Source organism: Anas platyrhynchos, chromosome 5 (genome assembly GCF_047663525.1).
Source record: "Anas platyrhynchos isolate ZD024472 breed Pekin duck chromosome 5, IASCAAS_PekinDuck_T2T, whole genome shotgun sequence".
NCBI lineage: Eukaryota > Metazoa > Chordata > Aves > Anseriformes > Anatidae > Anas > Anas platyrhynchos.
The window spans coordinates 56,984,159-56,992,557 of record NC_092591.1 but is presented as its reverse complement, the minus strand read 5'-3'; positions in this window follow the sequence as shown (position 1 = coordinate 56,992,557).

Genomic DNA, 8,399 nt, shown 5'->3' with positions numbered 1-8,399 from the left:
ACTTTTGTGATTTTGGCAAAAGAGAAATATGGACTTTAAGCCACAGGATTACTGTAACGCAATAGGCAGCTCATTCAAAACAAACTTTTGCAAGTCACTTCATTTTCTGAGTTCTCCATTTGAGAAAACTGATGTTTGATCTTAGTGTTGAACATGTCCAACATTTTGTGTTCATAGCAATAACTGATGTAACCAGGCTCTTCACTCTGAACACATGAAAAGGCTTTAAATAATCTTAGCTATTGGAAAATTCAGGTCCTAGGTTTTCAAAATCAGCAAACAAAATTAGCTGAAACTTCTGAATGTTTTGGCTTTTATCTTAAATCCCCTTGTGTAAAATGATGGTAAAAAATATCCTTACTTCAAAAGGGTGTTGAGAGGACCAGTTCATTGATGTTTTCAAAGAACTCAGATACTGTAGTGAAAGCACCATACAAAATCCCATAAGGAAATAAATAATTTTGTACTCATTGTAGGCTTTGGGTGATAAGTCAATAAGACACGAGATTATGTGGAAGTACAAGAGTTATACAGAAGCAAGAATGGTAGCAGTCATCCATTCAGTGAATGCTGTCTGCTCAAGACAGTGTGCTAGGAACTGTGCTTAGTGGAGGAAAGGAAAGAGTCCATGTCATAGGGAATGAGCAATGAATTTATGGAGATGAATTTATGGTGTGCAGGCAGCCATAGGAATGCAAGTTCTTACCTTCTGAGAGTTGACCTTCAAGTGTTCTCTTAGTATAAAATTTAGTTAATGCTGTTAATGTGAATTGTCAAGCAATTGAAATAGAGAGAGCTGTTTAATGATGCAGTGAGAGGATCAATAGGATTCTCTCAGGGACTCTAGATCCATCTATGGACTTAAGAGTAGTCCTATGTTTTTTGAACTGAACACATTGTATTTCCAGTATCTGCCAGAGAGAGCTTTACACAGTGCACAACAATAGCAGGAAAAAAAAAAAAAAAAAAGGAAGCTGGAAAACAATGAGAGGTTCAGGTATTGCTGTGTGTTTGTGAACACTGGGAGGCATCAGGAAAAAAAAAAAGAGATGATCTTGGGTGGATGATGGCATGTCATGGATGGAACAGATGGATTTTTCATCTGTAAGGTGCTGAGGCTTGTGAAGTGATATTTGCACCTGTAAAATTTCGATAATTGAGAAATCCAAAAAAAGAAAAGGAAACTAAGGGAAGCTTTTTGGTGTTACAATATTTATTTTTTAATAGTTAGGCTACTTCTAATGAACATTAAGTATGCTTACCTATAAACTGTATGCTCAGCAAGAAAAATATGTACATAATGCATCCTTGTCAAAAAAAAAAAAAAAATGGGTATAGGTTTGAATGAGTAAAATTAAAGTGAGTTTTTAATTTAAATTCCTTGTTGGGGGCTTCAATTTTTGTTTTAATAAGTTAGTTCTTACCAAACTGTCTTAGAAAATGCCTAGGAAAAAAAACACACTCCTAATGTGTGGTTTTTTGTTTTTTGTTTGTTTTTACTAACAGGAATCCAAGAACAAAAAAGGAACACTTTCACTCACTGTAACAAAGAGAATTAAATCATGTAAGACTCTGCTCCTACAGACTTACTTATTCCTAAGTTCTCTCTTTGCTATCATCATTGTCATTTAAAAACCTTTTTCTACACTAGATGATTTCTTAGTTACTCAGACTATTTAAGGTAGCCTTTACATCAAATAATTCACATAAAGACACATTAAATAACAAATAAGCACTCACTATAACACCCAATAAATTCACATTTAAAAGTTCATGAAATTGGTAGAAAAGATGATCATAGTAAAAAAAATGTTTAAAATTATGTGCAAGAAGTTAGTGGATATCCATAGCTAAACACTACTGCAAATGTTTAGGTGTAACCTTAAGAGTAGGCTTGGAATAATGACAATCTGCTACTGAAATTCATAGAGGAAAAAAACATATATTTATATATCATTACTTGATACAATTACATCCATGTGGTAATGAAGCAAGACATTAAAAAGACTACCAGACTGTCACTATTTTTTTCAATGCATAATTTACAAAAAGGATGGGTGGTAAAACAAAGAAATAATGCAGGCAGTTAGATGGGGCTGCTGGGAAGAGTTGTGGCGATAAACTGCACAACTGTTCCTGCAGCCCACAGCTACACCAAAAGGAACGATGCTGCTGCTGTTGACAGATACCACCCCAATATGGTTTTAATACTTTCATACATAAGCTAAGCTATTAATTCAATGCTGCTTCCTTTTTTTTTTTTTTTTTCCTTTAGAAATTCACAGGAAACTCTCTGGCATGTTATGGCAGCAGAATCTACTTTCTTCTTTAATTAAACTCATTGTTTGTTTGAAAACAAACTAATTGTTACTGGGGGAACACATCTTACATTCCTGTTCCTGCTAATAAATCAAAGACATACTGTCAAAACTTCGTTTCGGTCTCTGAGAGGAGGTTTCTTCATGCAAGCAATTAGGAATCCTCGGCTGCTCTGCAGCTCAGTTGATTTTCTCTGTAAATACAAGTTAACAAAGGTTAGTTAAGGCCACTGTGGCTTTTTGCTTGCTGCTGTCGCAGCATGTGTTGCACCATGAGCAAAGCTGTATTCTGATCTCTCTTACGTCTAGACAGATATTCATAATGAAATAGATGTCTGGATAATGAAGTAGACTTTCACAGTCCTAATGGGATTGAAGCCTACAAAGGATGGAAAAAGAGCAACTTGCGTTGCACACTCTAGGGCCACTGAATTTCACAGGTAAGATGAGCACCGGCAGTCAGACTGGTTTTGTCTTATAGCCTCACATTCTCCCCACATGCTCAGCCCCGCTTGACCTGACTTGTACTCTCAAAGCTCAGCTTTTGCAGGGCTGCACAAGCACACTGACTGAAACAATAAAAAGAAGCTTATACGATGCTTAATCTAGTTCCAAATTCTCCGAAGTATAGGGCTTTTTCAAAATTTAATTTCAGTCTTTAGATATTGTGCACAGGCGTGATCTTCTAGTGAATGATGGAGCATGTTTTTACTGGTATATTTTTATGCTTCTTAGCATGTGGAAATCATTCCCAACCAAAATAAGTGACTGTAACTCCCAAGGATTATTATTTTACATATCAACAGTTTCTTGAAATAGTAAATCAGATTGGAAGATGCTCGTGTGATTGGTAGTAGAGGTAAGAAGCAGTGGGAGACATAGACAATTGTTTTATGTTCTTAATAAAGTTTTAGAGCTAAAGAAAACATTACACTGATGTCATAAACAAGCTACTAGGCATCTGTTGTCTTTGAGCTTTAGAGTATGACAAAGTTGCTACAGAACCAAATTCCAGTGAGAGCGCAGAAGTCAGGGGCTTTGACCTTTCTCATTTATGTGTGAAATTTTTATTTTGTTCTTTGCGTTTGAAGAGATCCTGAAAGCTTTAGGAGGTAGAAAAATATTAAAAGAATTACAGAAAACTTTAAGTATTTCCTTAGTGGTCTTACAAGGAGGTATCTTCAAGGTACCTGGGTTTTATTTTCACTGGATCATCCTGAGCAGAGAGCAGGCACAGACTGTGCATAACTCCACATATGCCAAATGCGACCTCCAAGTAACTCCACAAAGTTAAGTAATGTTTGTAGGTCTCTCATTCAAAGGTTCATGGCTCAGTGTTGCCCAACTAGTTACTCTGTATGAGCATAGTAAACTTGCATATGTATTCAGCAACCATCCATTATGCATTTTCCCTTGTTACTGATGACCTTTCATAACATACCTGTGTGTTGGGCATTCATCAGTTGTAATGTGATCTATAACTCATGTAAATGTATCTCTGCAAAGCCCATTAAATAATATATGGACCTATTCAAAAAAGTACAACAAAAGGAGGGGGTACAGATTATTGGTCTCTTCCTTCATTTTGAATTCTAATTTGTCAACATTTTAAGCATTTATTTCTAAAATTATTTTTGGAAGGAAAAGTTGATAGTATTAATCTGCTAAAAAGTACACTTCTACTGTCATTTCATTAAAAGTATTTTTAATATTTACAAATATGGGTGTAGCTTTAAAAAAATAAAATGGAGGAAACAACAGAATAGAATGCAGACATCTCAGATGCCTTGAATTTAAATGATAATAATAATAATTCAAAAATTAATCAGCATCCACATGTAAAGAAATATGCATCATCCACAGCATTTACCATAGGCATGTGTGTAAAGACAGGAACCTTTTGAAATCTTCAGCTTTACTAATAGCATTTCAGTCAATAGAACTGTTTACACTAGCTGAAATATGCTCTGTGATTAATAGGATATACAGTGACATGAATTTTCTGATAAGATATATCACTAAAAATCATACGAAATAATATTTACATTTTAGGTTACTTTTAGAGGCAAGAAAATATGTCATTTTGGACAGGTAGGCATGAATTTCATGCATTTGGCTTTAGAAAAGAATGCAGAAGTGAAACTTAGGAATTTGTATTAACTGTGATTTAGTTCTTTACTCTGAATTGCTCCTTGGTATGCAGTGGCTCTGTGATAGAATAACTGATCTGAGCTTTTATGGTCTGCTTTTTCTGAAATTGTGTAGGTGTTGTTACAGTATACTTGTATAATAAATTGAATGATATGTATTTAGGCTTTAGCAACGTGTAATTTGTTCCAAGATACAATGCTCACGTAAAATTTTTGAATGAGCATTCTGCCAAGAATGTTATCATGGAAGTTATTAAAAGCAGGAATGCATTTAGTTCATTTTGGGAGAATAAAAGGAACCTCAAGGAAGTCTAGAAATTCAAACTTCTATTTGTTTTTAAAATCAGAAACATGCTTTGTAATGCACGAGAGAAGGACATGGCAAGGCTAAGCAAGATGCATAACCTATAGAATACCATATATTGAGTAATGTTTAGGGGGCAAATATGTATAGATGGAAACTGTGGCTGAATGAAGTGCTGATCCATACCCAACTAGGCCAGTTACTTCAGTTTTGTGGGAATCTTGCAGCGTTTTGGTATGCATATAAATGACTGATAGGGTGTAAGTACACCGCTTCTGGTCTAATAGCATTTATCACCTATTTTAATCAGAATGTTTGATAATCATCAATAAATTCTTGAAAAAGTGTCAACAAAATAAATACGTTATTGTATCTGTGTCCTAACATTCTTATGGATAAACAACCTTTAACAGTGTTACTGGGTCAGCCTTGATTATTTTTAACTTTGAGGGGAGTTGAACTAATTCAAGCTGAAAAGGGGATTTTACAGTAGCTGTTGTTTACAGATGGGAGATTGGACAACTACATAAATTGCCCAAGTCCTATGCAATAATACCCTTTCTTTCCGTTGGAAGGATACAGCTCATACACTTTTTACTGTGTAACTTTGTTGAATTTAGTGCATAACAGCTATACACCACAAACTGCACTGGTTATGCAAAAGCCGCTGTAATGTTAAAGGATGTTTCTGTTTCCTTCTTATGAGGAACAAGTTTCAAAATATTGAATTTTTAAATAATTGGAAGATTGAATCTCTTTTCTCAGTGGACAGAGCAGCAGCTGTGAACACACCTGATGGGATTACTCCTCCTGGCAGTTCTTTTAGACTATGTGATTTTGGGGCAAAAATCACAAGCTTCCTTAATGACCTCCTTGTTTTGGGTTATCTTGTTGAGGTGTTTCATTTTGGTTTGAGAGGAAGGAAACATGTAACTTAGGCTGATATATTCTACCTGAATCACAATGTATGTTAGGTTCTACAAGCCTCTTAAAAAATAAAATAAGAAGTTTGTTTCCCTTATGTGGATTCCATGTTAATGTAAGTAAACCAATATATGAATGCTGTTATTTTTGGAGGTGAAACATGCCATAGAAAAGCTATGGAAATTCAGTAAGAAACTGAACTTTTAATGTATCACCTATGCATTTCTAGAGTTTATTTAGAGGGGGAAAAAATAAAGTTATTATTCTGATCCTTTTAGTTGTAATTAGAGATCTATCACCTATTTGACAAAAGCTGAATAGTTGCTGTTCACTTACTGGCATTTTCTTGTGGCATTTTCTTCTGGTTAGTTAGTTATGTGATGGCCCATGCAAGAATGTCATGTTGGTGCCTACCAACACCAGAAACAGCACTATAGGAAAGAAGCACTTGTAGCATTTGTTGGCCGAATACAGGTCGGGTTTCTCTTGCCTTTTGTAAGGCCAAGGTAGGAATAGGGGATATACTAAGGGAAAGGAGATACTTGATAGAAATTGAAGTGTGCAACAAAGATACCTGCTGTTACAAAATATAGTAGGAATCCCCCCCTAGGAGGAAAAAACTTTCTCCACAATGCATATATTGTTCCTTTTACTGCCGTAATTTATTGTGTTAAACAATTATTATTTCTTGTAATTTACTTGTATTAAACCTTAGGATACATTTCAGAATAGCAAATGTATAAATTCTGTTTTAAACAATCTGTTATCTGTAAACAGTGCCTACTGTAGTGGACAGATACCTGATTTAGATTTAAGTAAGCTATACTGGACATCTTCACAGTTTGGTGCTCATCATGATTCAACTTAATATTCTGTAACTAGGCTTCTGTTGTTTTTGGGGTTTTTTTTTGTGTGTGTGTGTGTGTGTTTTTTTTGTTTGTTTTTTTAAATAAAAAAGTCTAAGAAAAAATAATATCTAATGTTCTTATTAGGCAAATATTTTACATAATTAATTTATGTACAGCATGAATTTTACAGCATGAGAATAAAACTAAAAATTACTGTGTTCCTACATTGATAATAAGGATTATATATTAAAAAAAAAAAAAAAAAAAGAGAGAGAGAGAAATGTCTGAGTGAAAGGAAACTTGCTCTTTTCTCCTACAATGTCTTTTTAATGCTAGGAAAGGTATACTCAGCTTTGGTTTTGGACATGAAATATAATTTCAGTCTTTCTAACCTGTGTAAGAGAGGTCAGATAGGCCTTGTTATCCTGAAATTTATCATGCATCTCACGGAGGTGTTTAAAACCCTGATCTTTGTCTCAAGCAGTATGCGTAGAAGCATGATGCAGGAGAATCTCATTTCTAGTATCCCAATTAATAATTAAATAACTTGCTGAAAGGCTAATCCAGTATATTATGTGTTTACTGTTAAGTTAGATTCAGTGGCTAAAAAAAGACTCATTACCACTTGAAGGAAGATGTCTCAGCTCCCTCATTTGGAGGCCGAGTTTCCCAAATGCTGGAGCATTTTACCTGTTAGCATTAAAGGGCAAAATGAAGGACAATTGCAGCGTTTGAAGCTTTTTGTTCACTGGCAGAGTGGCCTTAGGAAATTAAAAATCACTAGGGAAAAAAAAAAAAAAAAAAAAAAAGGCAATTTAAAGGAACTTTCTTGGAATTTTTATTTATTTATTTATTTATTTTCTGAGAGAGACTAGTAAGCATAAGTTTCAATTAACCCTCAAATAATAATCACGGTTTAATGTGCAACTCATATACCAATTGAAGCCATGCACAAGTAATCAACTTAATCTATCAGAGAAAAGCAAAAGCATAATGATTAGTAAAATAAATCCTTTGTGGCTCTCAACTACTATATGCATTCCTGCTAAAATTTAATCAATGCAAACCATTCCAGTTAGCATTTCTATCAATAAGTGTCATCTTTTGATAAGCCATTTACTTAGTTGCTTTCTCTGTGTAAAAAGATGTCACTCTGTAATAAGTAGACACAACTGAGGACTTGTTATTTATTTATTTATTTATTTTGCAATTGAAATTACTGGACTGGCAATGTGCTATTGCAGAAAAAAAATGCTATTTCTTTTTCTTTCTTTCTTTTTTTTTTTTAATTTGACTTTTCATAAGGCCTGATCTCCACTTGAGGACCTGCTTTTTTCATTGCCTCAAGATTGTCTGTGGTCATTCCTTCTCTGGATCATGCCAGTTATATTTAATTATTCAAACTGTCACAAGTTCAGATTTTTAATATTGCATGAAAGACGCAATAGGTCACTATTTATACCTGAATGTCTGTCCCTAACTATTCGAATACACATTAACGCTGTCGGGGTCTTTTCAGTGTATAGTTATGTTTTAAGGTAGAAATCTGTTCTTTCTACAACTTTCTTGATATTTTTAATGACATACTATTATGCCTAAGTGATGGCAGTGCCATGCCATATGCAAAATCTTTGTGGTCTTTATCTAACGTAGTTCAGTGATTCAGTGTCCATCAGACTTGCCCCATCACCTCCTGCCAGGATTACTTAGTGCTGTCTAATTTTCCTATTACTCAGAGAAGGAGGAAGAGGGTAAAGAAAAAAGCTGTGACTGCTGAGTTGGCAGAGGTCTGCACACTCTGCACTTAAACCTGGGCTATAATCTATCTGCTCTTTTTATGGTGATTGCAAATGAA